General features: G+C 46.2%; 10 non-coding genes across 10 annotated transcripts; all 10 read right to left on the bottom strand.

Annotated features, from left to right (window-relative positions):
• Positions 1-773: 773 nt before the first annotated feature.
• LOC130329508 (U2 spliceosomal RNA) lies at positions 774-964 on the bottom strand. Its single transcript, XR_008873067.1, has one exon. It is a non-coding gene; the product is annotated as a U2 spliceosomal RNA (small nuclear RNA).
• Positions 965-3048: 2084 nt separating this feature from the next.
• On the bottom strand, positions 3049-3239 carry LOC130329468 (U2 spliceosomal RNA). The gene has a single exon (XR_008873031.1). It is a non-coding gene; the product is annotated as a U2 spliceosomal RNA (small nuclear RNA).
• A 2080-nt stretch (positions 3240-5319) lies between these two features.
• On the bottom strand, positions 5320-5510 carry LOC130329467 (U2 spliceosomal RNA). The gene has a single exon (XR_008873030.1). It is a non-coding gene; the product is annotated as a U2 spliceosomal RNA (small nuclear RNA).
• Positions 5511-7595: 2085 nt separating this feature from the next.
• On the bottom strand, positions 7596-7786 carry LOC130329466 (U2 spliceosomal RNA). The gene has a single exon (XR_008873029.1). It is a non-coding gene; the product is annotated as a U2 spliceosomal RNA (small nuclear RNA).
• A 2073-nt stretch (positions 7787-9859) lies between these two features.
• LOC130329465 (U2 spliceosomal RNA) lies at positions 9860-10050 on the bottom strand. Its single transcript, XR_008873028.1, has one exon. It is a non-coding gene; the product is annotated as a U2 spliceosomal RNA (small nuclear RNA).
• Positions 10051-12147: 2097 nt separating this feature from the next.
• LOC130329567 (U2 spliceosomal RNA) lies at positions 12148-12338 on the bottom strand. Its single transcript, XR_008873112.1, has one exon. It is a non-coding gene; the product is annotated as a U2 spliceosomal RNA (small nuclear RNA).
• Positions 12339-14424: 2086 nt separating this feature from the next.
• On the bottom strand, positions 14425-14614 carry LOC130329512 (U2 spliceosomal RNA). Its single transcript, XR_008873071.1, has one exon. It is a non-coding gene; the product is annotated as a U2 spliceosomal RNA (small nuclear RNA).
• Positions 14615-16703: 2089 nt separating this feature from the next.
• On the bottom strand, positions 16704-16894 carry LOC130329464 (U2 spliceosomal RNA). The gene has a single exon (XR_008873027.1). It is a non-coding gene; the product is annotated as a U2 spliceosomal RNA (small nuclear RNA).
• Positions 16895-18979: 2085 nt separating this feature from the next.
• On the bottom strand, positions 18980-19170 carry LOC130329463 (U2 spliceosomal RNA). Its single transcript, XR_008873026.1, has one exon. It is a non-coding gene; the product is annotated as a U2 spliceosomal RNA (small nuclear RNA).
• Positions 19171-21265: 2095 nt separating this feature from the next.
• On the bottom strand, positions 21266-21456 carry LOC130329462 (U2 spliceosomal RNA). Its single transcript, XR_008873025.1, has one exon. It is a non-coding gene; the product is annotated as a U2 spliceosomal RNA (small nuclear RNA).
• Between the last annotated feature and the right edge of the window lie 762 nt (positions 21457-22218).

Raw genomic sequence — 22218 nt, 5'->3', positions numbered from 1 at the left:
GGCCAGAATGTCAGTCCATGTTGGAGCAGGTTTAGATACAGTCTAAAGCATAGATCTCAAAGTCTGTGCACAGAATTTAGCAAGGGCCTCGCACCTTCTGATGCATCAGGTAGGTGCACAATAGCATAGCCTAACCCTCTGTACTTTGGTCTATATTGATGCGGGACATAGACAGCCAGCTGATGACCAATCCATTAGTGCAATGGATGGCTGGAAGCATTTGTCTTTGCCTTTGCAATACCACAGAAGCAATGCATGGTCAATGTACAGCAATGACACACCTGTGTGAACAGCCAGGAGACCCCCCCCCCCCATGTTATGTTACATAGTTACATAGTTAGTACGGTCGAAAAAAGACATATGTCCATCAAGTTCAACCAGGGAATTAAGGGGTAGGGGTGTGGCGCGATATTGGGGAAGGGATGAGATTTTATATTTCTTCATAAGCATTAATCTTATTTTGTCAATTAGGAACATTCAGCACCCACCCGCTATCAAGGCAGCTGCCTATCATGTCATGCCCTACCTGCACAGGTGTGCTGGCTACTCAAATGATCCAATTAAGGAGGCCATTTAGTCAGCAGCAGCAGAAGTCCTGTGCCTGGACGCTCCAACAGCGGCCAGACACAAGCAGAAGCAGAAGCAGCAGCAGCACCACCTTTTGTTTTTTGGCTGCAGCAGCAGCAGCAGCAAGGCCCACAGGGCTGGCTAGCTGGCTAGCCAGCAAGCAGGTAGCAATGAAAGTAGGAATCTTTCTTTTTAACCCTGTAAGGGGGTGGTGCACTGTACCCGAAGATACTGCCATATCGGGTCAATGCATAGGGCGACGGAAGCAAGCTTCGAAATCGGCCCCCGTTCTCAAAAATCCATTTAATATATGGTCCCCATATAGGGGACGTATCAGATATTAAACTGATAAGAACAGATACTACACTTGATCTTAGCCAAAAGGCCGAGAAGCGATAACCGTGAAAGGGGCGGGCCCAACAAGGTCCCCTTCATGGGCACTATCACTGCTTGCTGTCAGGGAGGCTGCCAGACAATTTTCCATGCACACTCTGGGCTGGGGGGCAGTCAACCACCAGTACACACAGCAGAACCTAAACCCATACCATTATTGCTAAGCAGCAAGACAGGGGCCCATTGCACTCCCACGGGGCCTTTTTAAATGCAATCCATAACCCGGATTTGCCAGGAACCCTTCTTACTCCTCCTACTTGCATGTGACACTGGGCTTAGGATCTGCATAGGAAACACACACACAAGCACACACCTACCTTTGTTGCCTGCAGATGCCTCCTTGGCTGTCCCCAAACGGTATCAAACCAACACCCACGGGAAGCTGTAAGCATAGAGGACATGCCTGCACCCCATTGGACTTACCTGTGTGGGTTAAACCCGGGTTATTTGACAACCTATGGCGGTGATGGTTCTGCTCAGGCAGAGCAGTGCTGATGCTCCTCATAAAGCTGTCGCTGCTGTGAAGGTTCTAGGTGACATCACAAATCCCTATGGTTACATACACAACAAAGCTGGGTTGTTGTTGTTTACACTCTGCAAGGCCTGTGGAAGTGAGTGACATCATAGCACTGTAGTTCTGAGGGTTCTAGATGGATGCAACAATCTCCTGTTGCTTCTATGAAGGCCATAATAGACGACATCACCAAACAGCTCCATAGTCACATACACAGCAAAGGAGAGATGTTGTTTACACCTAGTGATGTCAGTGGTATTGAGTGACATCACAGCACAGTGCTAAGGCTCCTGGGCCTGGACACAGCAGCGGCTGCAATATCTCAACGGAGAATACGTTTATATATATGTGTGTGTGTGCGCGTATATATATATATATATATATATATATATATATATATATATATTTCTCCGCCGAAATCACTTTTAAACCCATTTCCACCTTTTTTTCCCTTCTCTTCCTCTTACTTTTTTTTCACGTTTTTTTACGTTTTTCTCCTTTTCGCCTCTTTTCTGGGCGTATTATTCTTCTTTTTCTTCTTTTTTTTCGTCTAATGCATACCCCATCAGTGCAGCAATGCTTATTCAATACCGCCAGCAGATGGAGACACTGGGGGATAATTTTCTAAGGATTTATACTGATTTTTCCTGTCTGAATTTGTCGCACAGAAAGTTGCAGGCCAAATATGTGTGACATTTCTGCGACTTTAGCTTCTAGAGCATTTTTACAACATTATACATAGGTGCTGAATACATAAAAAGCGACTGTTCAGCGACAGACAAGTCGCATCGGCTGAAAGTAGGCCAGAATGTCAGTCCATGTTGGAGCAGGTTTAGATACAGTCTAAAGCATAGATCTCAAAGTCTGTGCACAGAATTTAGCAAGGGCCTCGCACCTTCTGATGCATCAGGTAGGTGCACAATAGCATAGCCTAACCCTCTGTACTTTGGTCTATATTGATGCGGGACATAGACAGCCAGCTGATGACCAATCCATTAGTGCAATGGATGGCTGGAAGCATTTGTCTTTGCCTTTGCAATACCACAGAAGCAATGCATGGTCAATGTACAGCAATGACACACCTGTGTGAACAGCCAGGAGACCCCCCCCCCCCATGTTATGTTACATAGTTACATAGTTAGTACGGTCGAAAAAAGACATATGTCCATCAAGTTCAACCAGGGAATTAAGGGGTAGGGGTGTGGCGCGATATTGGGGAAGGGATGAGATTTTATATTTCTTCATAAGCATTAATCTTATTTTGTCAATTAGGAACATTCAGCACCCACCCGCTATCAAGGCAGCTGCCTATCATGTCATGCCCTACCTGCACAGGTGTGCTGGCTACTCAAATGATCCAATTAAGGAGGCCATTTAGTCAGCAGCAGCAGAAGTCCTGTGCCTGGACGCTCCAACAGCGGCCAGACACAAGCAGAAGCAGAAGCAGCAGCAGCACCACCTTTTGTTTTTTGGCTGCAGCAGCAGCAGCAGCAAGGCCCACAGGGCTGGCTAGCTGGCTAGCCAGCAAGCAGGTAGCAATGAAAGTAGGAATCTTTCTTTTTAACCCTGTAAGGGGGTGGTGCACTGTACCCGAAGATACTGCCATATCGGGTCAATGCATAGGGCGACGGAAGCAAGCTTCGAAATCGGCCCCCGTTCTCAAAAATCCATTTAATATATGGTCCCCAGATAGGGGACGTATCAGATATTAAACTGATAAGAACAGATACTACACTTGATCTTAGCCAAAAGGCCGAGAAGCGATAACCGTGAAAGGGGCGGGCCCAACAAGGTCCCCTTCATGGGCACTATCACTGCTTGCTGTCAGGGAGGCTGCCAGACAATTTTCCATGCACACTCTGGGCTGGGGGGCAGTCAACCACCAGTACACACAGCAGAACCTAAACCCATACCATTATTGCTAAGCAGCAAGACAGGGGCCCATTGCACTCCCACGGGGCCTTTTTAAATGCAATCCATAACCCGGATTTGCCAGGAACCCTTCTTACTCCTCCTACTTGCATGTGACACTGGGCTTAGGATCTGCATAGGAAACACACACACAAGCACACACCTACCTTTGTTGCCTGCAGATGCCTCCTTGGCTGTCCCCAAACGGTATCAAACCAACACCCACGGGAAGCTGTAAGCATAGAGGACATGCCTGCACCCCATTGGACTTACCTGTGTGGGTTAAACCCGGGTTATTTGACAACCTATGGCGGTGATGGTTCTGCTCAGGCAGAGCAGTGCTGATGCTCCTCATAAAGCTGTCGCTGCTGTGAAGGTTCTAGGTGACATCACAAATCCCTATGGTTACATACACAACAAAGCTGGGTTGTTGTTTACACTCTGCAAGGCCTGTGGAAGTGAGTGACATCATAGCACTGTAGTTCTGAGGGTTCTAGATGGATGCAACAATCTCCTGTTGCTTCTATGAAGGCCATAATAGACGACATCACCAAACAGCTCCATAGTCACATACACAGCAAAGGAGAGATGTTGTTTACACCTAGTGATGTCAGTGGTATTGAGTGACATCACAGCACAGTGCTAAGGCTCCTGGGCCTGGACACAGCAGCGGCTGCAATATCTCAACGGAGAATACGTTTATATATATGTGTGTGTGTGCGCGTATATATATATATATATATATATATATATATATATATATATATATCTCCGCCGAAATCACTTTTAAACCCATTTCCACCTTTTTTTCCCTTCTCTTCCTCTTACTTTTTTTTCACGTTTTTTTACGTTTTTCTCCTTTTCGCCTCTTTTCTGGGCGTATTATTCTTCTTTTTCTTCTTTTTTTTCGTCTAATGCATACCCCATCAGTGCAGCAATGCTTATTCAATACCGCCAGCAGATGGAGACACTGGGGGATAATTTTCTAAGGATTTATACTGATTTTTCCTGTCTGAATTTGTCGCACAGAAAGTTGCAGGCCAAATATGTGTGACATTTCTGCGACTTTAGCTTCTAGAGCATTTTTACAACATTATACATAGGTGCTGAATACATAAAAAGCGACTGTTCAGCGACAGACAAGTCGCATCGGCTGAAAGTAGGCCAGAATGTCAGTCCATGTTGGAGCAGGTTTAGATACAGTCTAAAGCATAGATCTCAAAGTCTGTGCACAGAATTTAGCAAGGGCCTCGCACCTTCTGATGCATCAGGTAGGTGCACAATAGCATAGCCTAACCCTCTGTACTTTGGTCTATATTGATGCGGGACATAGACAGCCAGCTGATGACCAATCCATTAGTGCAATGGATGGCTGGAAGCATTTGTCTTTGCCTTTGCAATACCACAGAAGCAATGCATGGTCAATGTACAGCAATGACACACCTGTGTGAACAGCCAGGAGACCCCCCCCCCCATGTTATGTTACATAGTTACATAGTTAGTACGGTCGAAAAAAGACATATGTCCATCAAGTTCAACCAGGGAATTAAGGGGTAGGGGTGTGGCGCGATATTGGGGAAGGGATGAGATTTTATATTTCTTCATAAGCATTAATCTTATTTTGTCAATTAGGAACATTCAGCACCCACCCGCTATCAAGGCAGCTGCCTATCATGTCATGCCCTACCTGCACAGGTGTGCTGGCTACTCAAATGATCCAATTAAGGAGGCCATTTAGTCAGCAGCAGCAGAAGTCCTGTGCCTGGACGCTCCAACAGCGGCCAGACACAAGCAGAAGCAGAAGCAGCAGCAGCACCACCTTTTGTTTTTTGGCTGCAGCAGCAGCAGCAGCAAGGCCCACAGGGCTGGCTAGCTGGCTAGCCAGCAAGCAGGTAGCAATGAAAGTAGGAATCTTTCTTTTTAACCCTGTAAGGGGGTGGTGCACTGTACCCGAAGATACTGCCATATCGGGTCAATGCATAGGGCGACGGAAGCAAGCTTCGAAATCGGCCCCCGTTCTCAAAAATCCATTTAATATATGGTCCCCAGATAGGGGACGTATCAGATATTAAACTGATAAGAACAGATACTACACTTGATCTTAGCCAAAAGGCCGAGAAGCGATAACCGTGAAAGGGGCGGGCCCAACAAGGTCCCCTTCATGGGCACTATCACTGCTTGCTGTCAGGGAGGCTGCCAGACAATTTTCCATGCACACTCTGGGCTGGGGGGCAGTCAACCACCAGTACACACAGCAGAACCTAAACCCATACCATTATTGCTAAGCAGCAAGACAGGGGCCCATTGCACTCCCACGGGGCCTTTTTAAATGCAATCCATAACCCGGATTTGCCAGGAACCCTTCTTACTCCTCCTACTTGCATGTGACACTGGGCTTAGGATCTGCATAGGAAACACACACACAAGCACACACCTACCTTTGTTGCCTGCAGATGCCTCCTTGGCTGTCCCCAAACGGTATCAAACCAACACCCACGGGAAGCTGTAAGCATAGAGGACATGCCTGCACCCCATTGGACTTACCTGTGTGGGTTAAACCCGGGTTATTTGACAACCTATGGCGGTGATGGTTCTGCTCAGGCAGAGCAGTGCTGATGCTCCTCATAAAGCTGTCGCTGCTGTGAAGGTTCTAGGTGACATCACAAATCCCTATGGTTACATACACAACAAAGCTGGGTTGTTGTTGTTTACACTCTGCAAGGCCTGTGGAAGTGAGTGACATCATAGCACTGTAGTTCTGAGGGTTCTAGATGGATGCAACAATCTCCTGTTGCTTCTATGAAGGCCATAATAGACGACATCACCAAACAGCTCCATAGTCACATACACAGCAAAGGAGAGATGTTGTTTACACCTAGTGATGTCAGTGGTATTGAGTGACATCACAGCACAGTGCTAAGGCTCCTGGGCCTGGACACAGCAGCGGCTGCAATATCTCAACGGAGAATACGTTTATATATATGTGTGTGTGTGCGCGTATATATATATATATATATATATATATATATATATATATATATATATTTCTCCGCCGAAATCACTTTTAAACCCATTTCCACCTTTTTTTCCCTTCTCTTCCTCTTACTTTTTTTCACGTTTTTTTACGTTTTTCTCCTTTTCGCCTCTTTTCTGGGCGTATTATTCTTCTTTTTCTTCTTTTTTTTCGTCTAATGCATACCCCATCAGTGCAGCAATGCTTATTCAATACCGCCAGCAGATGGAGACACTGGGGGATAATTTTCTAAGGATTTATACTGATTTTTCCTGTCTGAATTTGTCGCACAGAAAGTTGCAGGCCAAATATGTGTGACATTTCTGCGACTTTAGCTTCTAGAGCATTTTTACAACATTATACATAGGTGCTGAATACATAAAAAGCGACTGTTCAGCGACAGACAAGTCGCATCGGCTGAAAGTAGGCCAGAATGTCAGTCCATGTTGGAGCAGGTTTAGATACAGTCTAAAGCATAGATCTCAAAGTCTGTGCACAGAATTTAGCAAGGGCCTCGCACCTTCTGATGCATCAGGTAGGTGCACAATAGCATAGCCTAACCCTCTGTACTTTGGTCTATATTGATGCGGGACATAGACAGCCAGCTGATGACCAATCCATTAGTGCAATGGATGGCTGGAAGCATTTGTCTTTGCCTTTGCAATACCACAGAAGCAATGCATGGTCAATGTACAGCAATGACACACCTGTGTGAACAGCCAGGAGACCCCCCCCCCATGTTATGTTACATAGTTACATAGTTAGTACGGTCGAAAAAAGACATATGTCCATCAAGTTCAACCAGGGAATTAAGGGGTAGGGGTGTGGCGCGATATTGGGGAAGGGATGAGATTTTATATTTCTTCATAAGCATTAATCTTATTTTGTCAATTAGGAACATTCAGCACCCACCCGCTATCAAGGCAGCTGCCTATCATGTCATGCCCTACCTGCACAGGTGTGCTGGCTACTCAAATGATCCAATTAAGGAGGCCATTTAGTCAGCAGCAGCAGAAGTCCTGTGCCTGGACGCTCCAACAGCGGCCAGACACAAGCAGAAGCAGAAGCAGCAGCAGCACCACCTTTTGTTTTTTGGCTGCAGCAGCAGCAGCAGCAAGGCCCACAGGGCTGGCTAGCTGGCTAGCCAGCAAGCAGGTAGCAATGAAAGTAGGAATCTTTCTTTTTAACCCTGTAAGGGGGTGGTGCACTGTACCCGAAGATACTGCCATATCGGGTCAATGCATAGGGCGACGGAAGCAAGCTTCGAAATCGGCCCCCGTTCTCAAAAATCCATTTAATATATGGTCCCCAGATAGGGGACGTATCAGATATTAAACTGATAAGAACAGATACTACACTTGATCTTAGCCAAAAGGCCGAGAAGCGATAACCGTGAAAGGGGCGGGCCCAACAAGGTCCCCTTCATGGGCACTATCACTGCTTGCTGTCAGGGAGGCTGCCAGACAATTTTCCATGCACACTCTGGGCTGGGGGGCAGTCAACCACCAGTACACACAGCAGAACCTAAACCCATACCATTATTGCTAAGCAGCAAGACAGGGGCCCATTGCACTCCCACGGGGCCTTTTTAAATGCAATCCATAACCCGGATTTGCCAGGAACCCTTCTTACTCCTCCTACTTGCATGTGACACTGGGCTTAGGATCTGCATAGGAAACACACACACAAGCACACACCTACCTTTGTTGCCTGCAGATGCCTCCTTGGCTGTCCCCAAACGGTATCAAACCAACACCCACGGGAAGCTGTAAGCATAGAGGACATGCCTGCACCCCATTGGACTTACCTGTGTGGGTTAAACCCGGGTTATTTGACAACCTATGGCGGTGATGGTTCTGCTCAGGCAGAGCAGTGCTGATGCTCCTCATAAAGCTGTCGCTGCTGTGAAGGTTCTAGGTGACATCACAAATCCCTATGGTTACATACACAACAAAGCTGGGTTGTTGTTGTTTACACTCTGCAAGGCCTGTGGAAGTGAGTGACATCATAGCACTGTAGTTCTGAGGGTTCTAGATGGATGCAACAATCTCCTGTTGCTTCTATGAAGGCCATAATAGACGACATCACCAAACAGCTCCATAGTCACATACACAGCAAAGGAGAGATGTTGTTTACACCTAGTGATGTCAGTGGTATTGAGTGACATCACAGCACAGTGCTAAGGCTCCTGGGCCTGGACACAGCAGCGGCTGCAATATCTCAACGGAGAATACGTTTATATATATGTGTGTGTGTGCGCGTATATATATATATATATATATATATATATATATTTCTCCGCCGAAATCACTTTTAAACCCATTTCCACCTTTTTTTCCCTTCTCTTCCTCTTACTTTTTTTTCACGTTTTTTTACGTTTTTCTCCTTTTCGCCTCTTTTCTGGGCGTATTATTCTTCTTTTTCTTCTTTTTTTTCGTCTAATGCATACCCCATCAGTGCAGCAATGCTTATTCAATACCGCCAGCAGATGGAGACACTGGGGGATAATTTTCTAAGGATTTATACTGATTTTTCCTGTCTGAATTTGTCGCACAGAAAGTTGCAGGCCAAATATGTGTGACATTTCTGCGACTTTAGCTTCTAGAGCATTTTTACAACATTATACATAGGTGCTGAATACATAAAAAGCGACTGTTCAGCGACAGACAAGTCGCATCGGCTGAAAGTAGGCCAGAATGTCAGTCCATGTTGGAGCAGGTTTAGATACAGTCTAAAGCATAGATCTCAAAGTCTGTGCACAGAATTTAGCAAGGGCCTCGCACCTTCTGATGCATCAGGTAGGTGCACAATAGCATAGCCTAACCCTCTGTACTTTGGTCTATATTGATGCGGGACATAGACAGCCAGCTGATGACCAATCCATTAGTGCAATGGATGGCTGGAAGCATTTGTCTTTGCCTTTGCAATACCACAGAAGCAATGCATGGTCAATGTACAGCAATGACACACCTGTGTGAACAGCCAGGAGACCCCCCCCCCCATGTTATGTTACATAGTTACATAGTTAGTACGGTCGAAAAAAGACATATGTCCATCAAGTTCAACCAGGGAATTAAGGGGTAGGGGTGTGGCGCGATATTGGGGAAGGGATGAGATTTTATATTTCTTCATAAGCATTAATCTTATTTTGTCAATTAGGAACATTCAGCACCCACCCGCTATCAAGGCAGCTGCCTATCATGTCATGCCCTACCTGCACAGGTGTGCTGGCTACTCAAATGATCCAATTAAGGAGGCCATTTAGTCAGCAGCAGCAGAAGTCCTGTGCCTGGACGCTCCAACAGCGGCCAGACACAAGCAGAAGCAGAAGCAGCAGCAGCACCACCTTTTGTTTTTTGGCTGCAGCAGCAGCAGCAGCAAGGCCCACAGGGCTGGCTAGCTGGCTAGCCAGCAAGCAGGTAGCAATGAAAGTAGGAATCTTTCTTTTTAACCCTGTAAGGGGGTGGTGCACTGTACCCGAAGATACTGCCATATCGGGTCAATGCATAGGGCGACGGAAGCAAGCTTCGAAATCGGCCCCCGTTCTCAAAAATCCATTTAATATATGGTCCCCAGATAGGGGACGTATCAGATATTAAACTGATAAGAACAGATACTACACTTGATCTTAGCCAAAAGGCCGAGAAGCGATAACCGTGAAAGGGGCGGGCCCAACAAGGTCCCCTTCATGGGCACTATCACTGCTTGCTGTCAGGGAGGCTGCCAGACAATTTTCCATGCACACTCTGGGCTGGGGGGCAGTCAACCACCAGTACACACAGCAGAACCTAAACCCATACCATTATTGCTAAGCAGCAAGACAGGGGCCCATTGCACTCCCACGGGGCCTTTTTAAATGCAATCCATAACCCGGATTTGCCAGGAACCCTTCTTACTCCTCCTACTTGCATGTGACACTGGGCTTAGGATCTGCATAGGAAACACACACACAAGCACACACCTACCTTTGTTGCCTGCAGATGCCTCCTTGGCTGTCCCCAAACGGTATCAAACCAACACCCACGGGAAGCTGTAAGCATAGAGGACATGCCTGCACCCCATTGGACTTACCTGTGTGGGTTAAACCCGGGTTATTTGACAACCTATGGCGGTGATGGTTCTGCTCAGGCAGAGCAGTGCTGATGCTCCTCATAAAGCTGTCGCTGCTGTGAAGGTTCTAGGTGACATCACAAATCCCTATGGTTACATACACAACAAAGCTGGGTTGTTGTTGTTTACACTCTGCAAGGCCTGTGGAAGTGAGTGACATCATAGCACTGTAGTTCTGAGGGTTCTAGATGGATGCAACAATCTCCTGTTGCTTCTATGAAGGCCATAATAGACGACATCACCAAACAGCTCCATAGTCACATACACAGCAAAGGAGAGATGTTGTTTACACCTAGTGATGTCAGTGGTATTGAGTGACATCACAGCACAGTGCTAAGGCTCCTGGGCCTGGACACAGCAGCGGCTGCAATATCTCAACGGAGAATACGTTTATATATATGTGTGTGTGTGCGCGTATATATATATATATATATATATATATATATATATATATATATATATATATATTTCTCCGCCGAAATCACTTTTAAACCCATTTCCACCTTTTTTTCCCTTCTCTTCCTCTTACTTTTTTTTCACGTTTTTTTACGTTTTTCTCCTTTTCGCCTCTTTTCTGGGCGTATTATTCTTCTTTTTCTTCTTTTTTTTCGTCTAATGCATACCCCATCAGTGCAGCAATGCTTATTCAATACCGCCAGCAGATGGAGACACTGGGGGATAATTTTCTAAGGATTTATACTGATTTTTCCTGTCTGAATTTGTCGCACAGAAAGTTGCAGGCCAAATATGTGTGACATTTCTGCGACTTTAGCTTCTAGAGCATTTTTACAACATTATACATAGGTGCTGAATACATAAAAAGCGACTGTTCAGCGACAGACAAGTCGCATCGGCTGAAAGTAGGCCAGAATGTCAGTCCATGTTGGAGCAGGTTTAGATACAGTCTAAAGCATAGATCTCAAAGTCTGTGCACAGAATTTAGCAAGGGCCTCGCACCTTCTGATGCATCAGGTAGGTGCACAATAGCATAGCCTAACCCTCTGTACTTTGGTCTATATTGATGCGGGACATAGACAGCCAGCTGATGACCAATCCATTAGTGCAATGGATGGCTGGAAGCATTTGTCTTTGCCTTTGCAATACCACAGAAGCAATGCATGGTCAATGTACAGCAATGACACACCTGTGTGAACAGCCAGGAGACCCCCCCCCCCCATGTTATGTTACATAGTTACATAGTTAGTACGGTCGAAAAAAGACATATGTCCATCAAGTTCAACCAGGGAATTAAGGGGTAGGGGTGTGGCGCGATATTGGGGAAGGGATGAGATTTTATATTTCTTCATAAGCATTAATCTTATTTTGTCAATTAGGAACATTCAGCACCCACCCGCTATCAAGGCAGCTGCCTATCATGTCATGCCCTACCTGCACAGGTGTGCTGGCTACTCAAATGATCCAATTAAGGAGGCCATTTAGTCAGCAGCAGCAGAAGTCCTGTGCCTGGACGCTCCAACAGCGGCCAGACACAAGCAGAAGCAGAAGCAGCAGCAGCACCACCTTTTGTTTTTTGGCTGCAGCAGCAGCAGCAGCAGCAAGGCCCACAGGGCTGGCTAGCTGGCTAGCCAGCAAGCAGGTAGCAATGAAAGTAGGAATCTTTCTTTTTAACCCTGTAAGGGGGTGGTGCACTGTACCCGAAGATACTGCCATATCGGGTCAATGCATAGGGCGACGGAAGCAAGCTTCAAAATCGGCCCCCGTTCTCAAAAATCCATTTAATATATGGTCCCCAGATAGGGGACGTATCAGATATTAAACTGATAAGAACAGATACTACACTTGATCTTAGCCAAAAGGCCGAGAAGCGATAACCGTGAAAGGGGCGGGCCCAACAAGGTCCCCTTCATGGGCACTATCACTGCTTGCTGTCAGGGAGGCTGCCAGACAATTTTCCATGCACACTCTGGGCTGGGGGGCAGTCAACCACCAGTACACACAGCAGAACCTAAACCCATACCATTATTGCTAAGCAGCAAGACAGGGGCCCATTGCACTCCCACGGGGCCTTTTTAAATGCAATCCATAACCCGGATTTGCCAGGAACCCTTCTTACTCCTCCTACTTGCATGTGACACTGGGCTTAGGATCTGCATAGGAAACACACACACAAGCACACACCTACCTTTGTTGCCTGCAGATGCCTCCTTGGCTGTCCCCAAACGGTATCAAACCAACACCCACGGGAAGCTGTAAGCATAGAGGACATGCCTGCACCCCATTGGACTTACCTGTGTGGGTTAAACCCGGGTTATTTGACAACCTATGGCGGTGATGGTTCTGCTCAGGCAGAGCAGTGCTGATGCTCCTCATAAAGCTGTCGCTGCTGTGAAGGTTCTAGGTGACATCACAAATCCCTATGGTTACATACACAACAAAGCTGGGTTGTTGTTGTTTACACTCTGCAAGGCCTGTGGAAGTGAGTGACATCATAGCACTGTAGTTCTGAGGGTTCTAGATGGATGCAACAATCTCCTGTTGCTTCTATGAAGGCCATAATAGACGACTTCACCAAACAGCTCCATAGTCACATACACAGCAAAGGAGAGATGTTGTTTACACCTAGTGATGTCAGTGGTATTGAGTGACATCACAGCACAGTGCTAAGGCTCCTGGGCCTGGACACAGCAGCGGCTGCAATATCTCAACGGAGAATACGTTTATATATATGTGTGTGTGTGCGCGTATATATATATATATATATATATATATATATATATATATATATATTTCTCCGCCGAAATCACTTTTAAACCCATTTCCACCTTTTTTTCCCTTCTCTTCCTCTTACTTTTTTTTCACGTTTTTTTACGTTTTTCTCCTTTTCGCCTCTTTTCTGGGCGTATTATTCTTCTTTTTCTTCTTTTTTTTCGTCTAATGCATACCCCATCAGTGCAGCAATGCTTATTCAATACCGCCAGCAGATGGAGACACTGGGGGATAATTTTCTAAGGATTTATACTGATTTTTCCTGTCTGAATTTGTCGCACAGAAAGTTGCAGGCCAAATATGTGTGACATTTCTGCGACTTTAGCTTCTAGAGCATTTTTACAACATTATACATAGGTGCTGAATACATAAAAAGCGACTGTTCAGCGACAGACAAGTCGCATCGGCTGAAAGTAGGCCAGAATGTCAGTCCATGTTGGAGCAGGTTTAGATACAGTCTAAAGCATAGATCTCAAAGTCTGTGCACAGAATTTAGCAAGGGCCTCGCACCTTCTGATGCATCAGGTAGGTGCACAATAGCATAGCCTAACCCTCTGTACTTTGGTCTATATTGATGCGGGACATAGACAGCCAGCTGATGACCAATCCATTAGTGCAATGGATGGCTGGAAGCATTTGTCTTTGCCTTTGCAATACCACAGAAGCAATGCATGGTCAATGTACAGCAATGACACACCTGTGTGAACAGCCAGGAGACCCCCCCCCCCCATGTTATGTTACATAGTTACATAGTTAGTACGGTCGAAAAAAGACATATGTCCATCAAGTTCAACCAGGGAATTAAGGGGTAGGGGTGTGGCGCGATATTGGGGAAGGGATGAGATTTTATATTTCTTCATAAGCATTAATCTTATTTTGTCAATTAGGAACATTCAGCACCCACCCGCTATCAAGGCAGCTGCCTATCATGTCATGCCCTACCTGCACAGGTGTGCTGGCTACTCAAATGATCCAATTAAGGAGGCCATTTAGTCAGCAGCAGCAGAAGTCCTGTGCCTGGACGCTCCAACAGCGGCCAGACACAAGCAGAAGCAGAAGCAGCAGCAGCACCACCTTTTGTTTTTTGGCTGCAGCAGCAGCAGCAGCAAGGCCCACAGGGCTGGCTAGCTGGCTAGCCAGCAAGCAGGTAGCAATGAAAGTAGGAATCTTTCTTTTTAACCCTGTAAGGGGGTGGTGCACTGTACCCGAAGATACTGCCATATCGGGTCAATGCATAGGGCGACGGAAGCAAGCTTCAAATCGGCCCCCGTTCTCAAAAATCCATTTAATATATGGTCCCCAGATAGGGGACGTATCAGATATTAAACTGATAAGAACAGATACTACACTTGATCTTAGCCAAAAGGCCGAGAAGCGATAACCGTGAAAGGGGCGGGCCCAACAAGGTCCCCTTCATGGGCACTATCACTGCTTGCTGTCAGGGAGGCTGCCAGACAATTTTCCATGCACACTCTGGGCTGGGGGGCAGTCAACCACCAGTACACACAGCAGAACCTAAACCCATACCATTATTGCTAAGCAGCAAGACAGGGGCCCATTGCACTCCCACGGGGCCTTTTTAAATGCAATCCATAACCCGGATTTGCCAGGAACCCTTCTTACTCCTCCTACTTGCATGTGACACTGGGCTTAGGATCTGCATAGGAAACACACACACAAGCACACACCTACCTTTGTTGCCTGCAGATGCCTCCTTGGCTGTCCCCAAACGGTATCAAACCAACACCCACGGGAAGCTGTTAAGCATAGAGGACATGCCTGCACCCCATTGGACTTACCTGTGTGGGTTAAACCCGGGTTATTTGACAACCTATGGCGGTGATGGTTCTGCTCAGGCAGAGCAGTGCTGATGCTCCTCATAAAGCTGTCGCTGCTGTGAAGGTTCTAGGTGACATCACAAATCCCTATGGTTACATACACAACAAAGCTGGGTTGTTGTTGTTTACACTCTGCAAGGCCTGTGGAAGTGAGTGACATCATAGCACTGTAGTTCTGAGGGTTCTAGATGGATGCAACAATCTCCTGTTGCTTCTATGAAGGCCATAATAGACGACATCACCAAACAGCTCCATAGTCACATACACAGCAAAGGAGAGATGTTGTTTACACCTAGTGATGTCAGTGGTATTGAGTGACATCACAGCACAGTGCTAAGGCTCCTGGGCCTGGACACAGCAGCGGCTGCAATATCTCAACGGAGAATACGTTTATATATATGTGTGTGTGTGCGCGTATATATATATATATATATATATATATATATATATATATATATATATTTCTCCGCCGAAATCACTTTTAAACCCATTTCCACCTTTTTTTCCCTTCTCTTCCTCTTACTTTTTTTTCACGTTTTTTTACGTTTTTCTCCTTTTCGCCTCTTTTCTGGGCGTATTATTCTTCTTTTTCTTCTTTTTTTTCGTCTAATGCATACCCCATCAGTGCAGCAATGCTTATTCAATACCGCCAGCAGATGGAGACACTGGGGGATAATTTTCTAAGGATTTATACTGATTTTTCCTGTCTGAATTTGTCGCACAGAAAGTTGCAGGCCAAATATGTGTGACATTTCTGCGACTTTAGCTTCTAGAGCATTTTTACAACATTATACATAGGTGCTGAATACATAAAAAGCGACTGTTCAGCGACAGACAAGTCGCATCGGCTGAAAGTAGGCCAGAATGTCAGTCCATGTTGGAGCAGGTTTAGATACAGTCTAAAGCATAGATCTCAAAGTCTGTGCACAGAATTTAGCAAGGGCCTCGCACCTTCTGATGCATCAGGTAGGTGCACAATAGCATAGCCTAACCCTCTGTACTTTGGTCTATATTGATGCGGGACATAGACAGCCAGCTGATGACCAATCCATTAGTGCAATGGATGGCTGGAAGCATTTGTCTTTGCCTTTGCAATACCACAGAAGCAATGCATGGTCAATGTACAGCAATGACACACCTGTGTGAACAGCCAGGAGACCCCCCCCCCCCATGTTATGTTACATAGTTACATAGTTAGTACGGTCGAAAAAAGACATATGTCCATCAAGTTCAACCAGGGAATTAAGGGGTAGGGGTGTGGCGCGATATTGGGGAAGGGATGAGATTTTATATTTCTTCATAAGCATTAATCTTATTTTGTCAATTAGGAACATTCAGCACCCACCCGCTATCAAGGCAGCTGCCTATCATGTCATGCCCTACCTGCACAGGTGTGCTGGCTACTCAAATGATCCAATTAAGGAGGCCATTTAGTCAGCAGCAGCAGAAGTCCTGTGCCTGGACGCTCCAACAGCGGCCAGACACAAGCAGAAGCAGAAGCAGCAGCAGCACCACCTTTTGTTTTTTGGCTGCAGCAGCAGCAGCAGCAAGGCCCACAGGGCTGGCTAGCTGGCTAGCCAGCAAGCAGGTAGCAATGAAAGTAGGAATCTTTCTTTTTAACCCTGTAAGGGGGTGGTGCACTGTACCCGAAGATACTGCCATATCGGGTCAATGCATAGGGCGACGGAAGCAAGCTTCGAAATCGGCCCCCGTTCTCAAAAATCCATTTAATATATGGTCCCCAGATAGGGGACGTATCAGATATTAAACTGATAAGAACAGATACTACACTTGATCTTAGCCAAAAGGCCGAGAAGCGATAACCGTGAAAGGGGCGGGCCCAACAAGGTCCCCTTCATGGGCACTATCACTGCTTGCTGTCAGGGAGGCTGCCAGACAATTTTCCATGCACACTCTGGGCTGGGGGGCAGTCAACCACCAGTACACACAGCAGAACCTAAACCCATACCATTATTGCTAAGCAGCAAGACAGGGGCCCATTGCACTCCCACGGGGCCTTTTTAAATGCAATCCATAACCCGGATTTGCCAGGAACCCTTCTTACTCCTCCTACTTGCATGTGACACTGGGCTTAGGATCTGCATAGGAAACACACACACAAGCACACACCTACCTTTGTTGCCTGCAGATGCCTCCTTGGCTGTCCCCAAACGGTATCAAACCAACACCCACGGGAAGCTGTAAGCATAGAGGACATGCCTGCACCCCATTGGACTTACCTGTGTGGGTTAAACCCGGGTTATTTGACAACCTATGGCGGTGATGGTTCTGCTCAGGCAGAGCAGTGCTGATGCTCCTCATAAAGCTGTCGCTGCTGTGAAGGTTCTAGGTGACATCACAAATCCCTATGGTTACATACACAACAAAGCTGGGTTGTTGTTGTTTACACTCTGCAAGGCCTGTGGAAGTGAGTGACATCATAGCACTGTAGTTCTGAGGGTTCTAGATGGATGCAACAATCTCCTGTTGCTTCTATGAAGGCCATAATAGACGACATCACCAAACAGCTCCATAGTCACATACACAGCAAAGGAGAGATGTTGTTTACACCTAGTGATGTCAGTGGTATTGAGTGACATCACAGCACAGTGCTAAGGCTCCTGGGCCTGGACACAGCAGCGGCTGCAATATCTCAACGGAGAATACGTTTATATATATGTGTGTGTGTGCGCGTATATATATATATATATATATATATATATATATATATATATATATTTCTCCGCCGAAATCACTTTTAAACCCATTTCCACCTTTTTTTCCCTTCTCTTCCTCTTACTTTTTTTTCACGTTTTTTTACGTTTTTCTCCTTTTCGCCTCTTTTCTGGGCGTATTATTCTTCTTTTTCTTCTTTTTTTTCGTCTAATGCATACCCCATCAGTGCAGCAATGCTTATTCAATACCGCCAGCAGATGGAGACACTGGGGGATAATTTTCTAAGGATTTATACTGATTTTTCCTGTCTGAATTTGTCGCACAGAAAGTTGCAGGCCAAATATGTGTGACATTTCTGCGACTTTAGCTTCTAGAGCATTTTTACAACATTATACATAGGTGCTGAATACATAAAAAGCGACTGTTCAGCGACAGACAAGTCGCATCGGCTGAAAGTAGGCCAGAATGTCAGTCCATGTTGGAGCAGGTTTAGATACAGTCTAAAGCATAGATCTCAAAGTCTGTGCACAGAATTTAGCAAGGGCCTCGCACCTTCTGATGCATCAGGTAGGTGCACAATAGCATAGCCTAACCCTCTGTACTTTGGTCTATATTGATGCGGGACATAGACAGCCAGCTGATGACCAATCCATTAGTGCAATGGATGGCTGGAAGCATTTGTCTTTGCCTTTGCAATACCACAGAAGCAATGCATGGTCAATGTACAGCAATGACACACCTGTGTGAACAGCCAGGAGACCCCCCCCCCCATGTTATGTTACATAGTTACATAGTTAGTACGGTCGAAAAAAGACATATGTCCATCAAGTTCAACCAGGGAATTAAGGGGTAGGGGTGTGGCGCGATATTGGGGAAGGGATGAGATTTTATATTTCTTCATAAGCATTAATCTTATTTTGTCAATTAGGAACATTCAGCACCCACCCGCTATCAAGGCAGCTGCCTATCATGTCATGCCCTACCTGCACAGGTGTGCTGGCTACTCAAATGATCCAATTAAGGAGGCCATTTAGTCAGCAGCAGCAGAAGTCCTGTGCCTGGACGCTCCAACAGCGGCCAGACACAAGCAGAAGCAGAAGCAGCAGCAGCACCACCTTTTGTTTTTTGGCTGCAGCAGCAGCAGCAGCAAGGCCCACAGGGCTGGCTAGCTGGCTAGCCAGCAAGCAGGTAGCAATGAAAGTAGGAATCTTTCTTTTTAACCCTGTAAGGGGGTGGTGCACTGTACCCGAAGATACTGCCATATCGGGTCAATGCATAGGGCGACGGAAGCAAGCTTCGAAATCGGCCCCCGTTCTCAAAAATCCATTTAATATATGGTCCCCAGATAGGGGACGTATCAGATATTAAACTGATAAGAACAGATACTACACTTGATCTTAGCCAAAAGGCCGAGAAGCGATAACCGTGAAAGGGGCGGGCCCAACAAGGTCCCCTTCATGGGCACTATCACTGCTTGCTGTCAGGGAGGCTGCCAGACAATTTTCCATGCACACTCTGGGCTGGGGGGCAGTCAACCACCAGTACACACAGCAGAACCTAAACCCATACCATTATTGCTAAGCAGCAAGACAGGGGCCCATTGCACTCCCACGGGGCCTTTTTAAATGCAATCCATAACCCGGATTTGCCAGGAACCCTTCTTACTCCTCCTACTTGCATGTGACACTGGGCTTAGGATCTGCATAGGAAACACACACACAAGCACACACCTACCTTTGTTGCCTGCAGATGCCTCCTTGGCTGTCCCCAAACGGTATCAAACCAACACCCACGGGAAGCTGTAAGCATAGAGGACATGCCTGCACCCCATTGGACTTACCTGTGTGGGTTAAACCCGGGTTATTTGACAACCTATGGCGGTGATGGTTCTGCTCAGGCAGAGCAGTGCTGATGCTCCTCATAAAGCTGTCGCTGCTGTGAAGGTTCTAGGTGACATCACAAATCCCTATGGTTACATACACAACAAAGCTGGGTTGTTGTTGTTTACACTCTGCAAGGCCTGTGGAAGTGAGTGACATCATAGCACTGTAGTTCTGAGGGTTCTAGATGGATGCAACAATCTCCTGTTGCTTCTATGAAGGCCATAATAGACGACATCACCAAACAGCTCCATAGTCACATACACAGCAAAGGAGAGATGTTGTTTACACCTAGTGATGTCAGTGGTATTGAGTGACATCACAGCACAGTGCTAAGGCTCCTGGGCCTGGACACAGCAGCGGCTGCAATATCTCAACGGAGAATACGTTTATATATATGTGTGTGTGTGCGCGTATATATATATATATATATATATATATATATATATATATATATATATATATATATTTCTCCGCCGAAATCACTTTTAAACCCATTTCCACCTTTTTTTCCCTTCTCTTCCTCTTACTTTTTTTTCACGTTTTTTTACGTTTTTCTCCTTTTCGCCTCTTTTCTGGGCGTATTATTCTTCTTTTTCTTCTTTTTTTTCGTCTAATGCATACCCCATCAGTGCAGCAATGCTTATTCAATACCGCCAGCAGATGGAGACACTGGGGGATAATTTTCTAAGGATTTATACTGATTTTTCCTGTCTGAATTTGTCGCACAGAAAGTTGCAGGCCAAATATGTGTGACATTTCTGCGACTTTAGCTTCTAGAGCATTTTTACAACATTATACATAGGTGCTGAATACATAAAAAGCGACTGTTCAGCGACAGACAAGTCGCATCGGCTGAAAGTAGGCCAGAATGTCAGTCCATGTTGGAGCAGGTTTAGATACAGTCTAAAGCATAGATCTCAAAGTCTGTGCACAGAATTTAGCAAGGGCCTCGCACCTTCTGATGCATCAGGTAGGTGCACAATAGCATAGCCTAACCCTCTGTACTTTGGTCTATATTGATGCGGGACATAGACAGCCAGCTGATGACCAATCCATTAGTGCAATGGATGGCTGGAAGCATTTGTCTTTGCCTTTGCAATACCACAGAAGCAATGCATGGTCAATGTACAGCAATGACACACCTGTGTGAACAGCCAGGAGACCCCCCCCCCCATGTTATGTTACATAGTTACATAGTTAGTACGGTCGAAAAAAGACATATGTCCATCAAGTTCAACCAGGGAATTAAGGGGTAGGGGTGTGGCGCGATATTGGGGAAGGGATGAGATTTTATATTTCTTCATAAGCATTAATCTTATTTTGTCAATTAGGAACATTCAGCACCCACCCGCTATCAAGGCAGCTGCCTATCATGTCATGCCCTACCTGCACAGGTGTGCTGGCTACTCAAATGATCCAATTAAGGAGGCCATTTAGTCAGCAGCAGCAGAAGTCCTGTGCCTGGACGCTCCAACAGCGGCCAGACACAAGCAGAAGCAGAAGCAGCAGCAGCACCACCTTTTGTTTTTTGGCTGCAGCAGCAGCAGCAGCAAGGCCCACAGGGCTGGCTAGCTGGCTAGCCAGCAAGCAGGTAGCAATGAAAGTAGGAATCTTTCTTTTTAACCCTGTAAGGGGGTGGTGCACTGTACCCGAAGATACTGCCATATCGGGTCAATGCATAGGGCGACGGAAGCAAGCTTCGAAATCGGCCCCCGTTCTCAAAAATCCATTTAATATATGGTCCCCAGATAGGGGACGTATCAGATATTAAACTGATAAGAACAGATACTACACTTGATCTTAGCCAAAAGGCCGAGAAGCGATAACCGTGAAAGGGGCGGGCCCAACAAGGTCCCCTTCATGGGCACTATCACTGCTTGCTGTCAGGGAGGCTGCCAGACAATTTTCCATGCACACTCTGGGCTGGGGGGCAGTCAACCACCAGTACACACAGCAGAACCTAAACCCATACCATTATTGCTAAGCAGCAAGACAGGGGCCCATTGCACTCCCACGGGGCCTTTTTAAATGCAATCCATAACCCGGATTTGCCAGGAACCCTTCTTACTCCTCCTACTTGCATGTGACACTGGGCTTAGGATCTGCATAGGAAACACACACACAAGCACACACCTACCTTTGTTGCCTGCAGATGCCTCCTTGGCTGTCCCCAAACGGTATCAAACCAACACCCACGGGAAGCTGTAAGCATAGAGGACATGCCTGCACCCCATTGGACTTACCTGTGTGGGTTAAACCCGGGTTATTTGACAACCTATGGCGGTGATGGTTCTGCTCAGGCAGAGCAGTGCTGATGCTCCTCATAAAGCTGTCGCTGCTGTGAAGGTTCTAGGTGACATCACAAATCCCTATGGTTACATACACAACAAAGCTGGGTTGTTGTTGTTTACACTCTGCAAGGCCTGTGGAAGTGAGTGACATCATAGCACTGTAGTTCTGAGGGTTCTAGATGGATGCAACAATCTCCTGTTGCTTCTATGAAGGCCATAATAGACGACATCACCAAACAGCTCCATAGTCACATACACAGCAAAGGAGAGATGTTGTTTACACCTAGTGATGTCA

Source organism: Hyla sarda, unplaced genomic scaffold (assembly GCF_029499605.1).
Source record: "Hyla sarda isolate aHylSar1 unplaced genomic scaffold, aHylSar1.hap1 scaffold_318, whole genome shotgun sequence".
NCBI lineage: Eukaryota > Metazoa > Chordata > Amphibia > Anura > Hylidae > Hyla > Hyla sarda.
The sequence above is the reverse complement of the archived record's forward strand: the minus strand, read 5'-3'. Positions and strand labels throughout refer to the sequence as shown.